The sequence below is a fragment of the Rhinopithecus roxellana genome, chromosome 9, assembly GCF_007565055.1.
Source record: "Rhinopithecus roxellana isolate Shanxi Qingling chromosome 9, ASM756505v1, whole genome shotgun sequence".
NCBI lineage: Eukaryota > Metazoa > Chordata > Mammalia > Primates > Cercopithecidae > Rhinopithecus > Rhinopithecus roxellana.
Window position 1 is genome coordinate 136,193,377 of NC_044557.1, and position 3,958 is coordinate 136,197,334.

The 3,958-nt window shown below is 40.7% G+C and overlaps 1 pseudogene; it reads right to left on the minus strand.

Moving 5' to 3' along the window:
* Positions 1-263: 263 nt before the first annotated feature.
* LOC115899622 lies at positions 264-1,749 on the minus strand (annotated as a pseudogene).
* Between the last annotated feature and the right edge of the window lie 2,209 nt (positions 1,750-3,958).

Consider the following 3,958-nt stretch of genomic DNA (forward strand, 5'->3'; position numbering starts at 1 on the left):
AGACAGGCTGGCTGCTTAAAGTCAAATTAGTTTTTTAATACCATGGAAATCCTACTTGGAAATTGTACCAAGGTGGTTTCTAAGTATCACTGGTCTTAGTTTAATAATGTAAAAAGTTCACCTTATCAGCTATTTTAAAGTTTCTGAGAAAAATTCCTTTGTTTCTAATGGCATTGACTCTAGTACTACCTCCCCTTTCTGATGGACCTTCCTTCTCAAGGAAGGTCTTATTGTATCACCCAATGTAAAATCACACAGTTCTTTTATCCAATAATTGTCATGGAGGAAGTTGTCATCTTCCTCACTAGTAAAAGACTCCTCCCAGGAATGTTGGGGAAATCTTGATGTTCATTCTGAGAAACCACATTGAGGGTAAGTAAATTCAGGGGCCCACAATACCATTATGTTTCATGTCAATACAGGAATTTTCTTGGTCACTTTGTCAACTGGGGACCTCTGGCTGGCAACGCCCCTACCTGGGCCTTGCTGGGACATGCTACCTGCCATAGGAGGCATCCCCAACCCGACTCAGCTTGCCTAGGCTGGCTCTGGCTTGTGCACTGGCTCAGCCCTTGGCCGGGCTGGGTGTGGTGCCCTAGGCCACCTGTGTTATAGCTTGTACCTGCATTTGGGAGTTCCTGAGCTCTTGTCCCACATCCAAGAAGGAGGAGAGAATATGCAAACAACTGAAGGGTGAGGAGGGTGGAGAAGAATTTTATTGAACAATGGAACAGTTCTCAGCAGAGAGGGGATGTAGGGGTGGTCCCCTATCCCCACAATCACGTGGTTTCTTCCTCAGTGTGACTGAGTCTGGGGCTTTTATGGGCTTAGAATAGGGGAGTGCATGCTGATTGGTTTGTGAGTATGCAAAGAAAGGCTGAAGCAAAGGCACCACTCAAAGGTGGGCATAGCAGTGTAGAAAACCAGTTAGGAAAGGGTAGGGATCAGTTGGAGGAAAGCATGCCAAATGTGAAGACAGGTTCTCAATCTGGTCCGTGGATTTGACTTGTAGCTTGATTTTCAGGCTTTACGTTGTCTTCAGCTTTGGAGTTGGGGTTTCACCAGGGACCTGCCCCATCTGCCTAGGCATTTGGCTACCTCCTGTCACTCCCAATGTCCCTTTAAGAGCATGTAAAATTCAGCTATAAGATGTCCAGAAATCAGATGCAAATCTAGAACACATAAGGATACTAGTAATGTGTAAACTAAAGATTGAATTCCCAAATATAGTAAGTTGTGTCAAAAGTGACCTGGGTCACAGTATTGATAATTTTTAGATAAGGGATTGGTTTGGGGTTCATAAACAGAGGTTGAAAGGCATAAAAGAGAGGCTGAAAAATAACCCATATTAACTATTTGAAAATGGTACAAATGGCCAGACCTCAAAATCAGTAGGAATATCTACATCAATGCCATCACCTCTGAGCTATCAGTGATTGTTCCATGTGATCCCTCTTAATGGAAATCAAATGTAGAACCCCAAGAGGAAGACTAGCCAACATTTTAAACTGTAATTCCACATAGCTTTGTAGTAGCCAAAGGTGTTATTTTGGGAAACCTCATGAATAGCCAGAGTCATAGAGTGGTTAATGCAGCTATCAAAGGCATTTGCCCAAAATATGACCCATTTCCAGTCCAAGTTTTTTATTAAATAAAACACAACCAGCTGGGTGAGAACCATCATAATTACACCAGGTTGGGATCAGGTTTCATTTAGGATTTTATCTCTGGGTACCTTGCCAGGACCAATTAATGTGGGCTGTGGGTATAGATAGTCCCTATAGAAGTCTTCTGTGTGACATGGTTCCCGATAGGAGTGGTGCCAGCTCACAGCTTCTGATTAGATGTTGTTTAGATGCATCATGAGTTCTATTAAACATAAGCATGCATTTTCAAATCCAACACTTGAGACATACAATGTCCCTGTACACAGCTGAGCTGATGATGCCAAGATGGGCTTTAGTAAAAGGTGTTAGAACCATTGCTGAAGTTCTGGATTTTGTGCAGTGGTTCCATCTTCTACTTTGACACCAACAAAACCCTTAAGACACTGAAATTTAGGAAGTAAAGGCCAGGTCACATTCATTTAGCTGCTGAATCAAATGTGTAATACCACTATAGTACAAAAAACCTGTAAGTGTTCCAAAATATGCCCCAATACAGAATTTTCCAGCCTTGGGAACAGAAAGGAGAAAGATCCCTGCTGAGTATATTTGTTTTTCTTTGTGAGTTTCATATGAGGAAAATCACTAAATTATTGTGCTTGTTCTCCCTAATGATGATAATTTCAGAAAGCCCCAAAATAAACAGAGCTTCCCATTTACTGGCTCCAGGTGATATTTGATCCTCGTGGGTGCTGGTTCAGGCTACGTGTGGTGGCAACAGCATGGATCAAACACATTTGTGTGCTCTGATCAAGGTCTTCTATGCAAGCTCTACTAGGCATTTACAAACACATTTTTGGCTACATTTCATTCCAAAAAGATTTTGGCCGGGCGCGGGTAGCTCACACCTGTATTCCCAGCAATTTGGGAGACTGAGGTGGAAGGATGGCTTGAACTCAGGAGTTCAAGACCAGCCTGAGCAACATAGTGAGACCTTGTCTCTACTAAGAAAAAGAAAATTAGTGGGGTGTGGTGCATATTTGTAGTCCCAGATACTCAGGAAGCTGAGGCAGGAAGATCATTTGAGCCTGAGAGATGGAGGCTACAGTGAGCTATGATCTTGCCACTGCACTCCAGCCTGTGTGACAGAGTGAGACCTTGTCACAAAAACAAAAACACCAAAAGTAACCCCAGAGGATTTTATGTGACTGCAGCTTTAAATTATACTTAGTAGTGAAATGAACAATACTCCTGCAGCTAAATACCTGATTGAAACACCTCTTTCAATTATCTGAGTAAACTATATAATACAAATGAAAGTTATTCCTATGAAAATATCTGGAGGGCAAAGAAAAACAATCAAACTATATTCCCAAATAAATATTTTAAAGGGAAATAAGTTGACCAACCTCTGAAGGTCAGACAATGTTTGCTAGCTGTAATCCTGTTCCCCACGAGGCTGGAGTTGGGCCACAACATTGTTTTTGTTTCCTGCGTCAGCACTGTCAGAATGTTCCCCATGGGCTGAGGATTTTTTCTTGTTCTGATGAGAGAAGGATTCCCACAGAGACCCAAATGACTAGTGTGTTAATCTGCTAGGGTTACCATAACAAAGTACAGAGATTGTAACAAATACAGAGATTTTAAACAACAGAATATATTGTTTCACATTCTAAAGGCTAGAAGTCCAAGATCAAGGTGTCAGGTTTCTTCTGAGGCCTCTCCTTGATTCCTAGACAGCCACCTTCTCCCTGGGTCCTCATATGATCTTCCCTCTGTGTGTGTCCCAGAACAATAGAACATACATTCTTCTTATCTGCACATGGCACATGTTATAAAATCAACCACACAATTGTCCGTAAAATATTTCTCAACTAATTCAAAGAACCTGAAATCATGTCAAACATACTCTCAGACCACAGCATAATAAAAATATAAATTAATACTAAGAAAATCATTCAAAATCATACAGTTACATGGTAATTAAATAACCTGCTCCTGAATGACTTTTGGGTAAACAATGAAATTAAGGCAGAAATCAAGACATTCTTTGAAATGAATGAGAACAAAGATACAACATACCAGAATCTCTGTGACACAGCTAAAGCAGTGTTAAGAGGAAAGTTTATAGCGCTAAATACCCACATCAAAAAGTTAGAAATATATCCAATTAACAACCAAACAACACACCTAGAGGAACTATAGAAACAAATGCAAATCAACCTCAAAGCTAGAAGACAAGGAATAACCAAAATCAGAGCTGAACTAGAGGAAATTGAAATGCAAAAAACCATGCAAAAGATCAACAAATCCAGGAGTTTGTTCTTTGGGAGAAAAAATAAGATTGATAGACT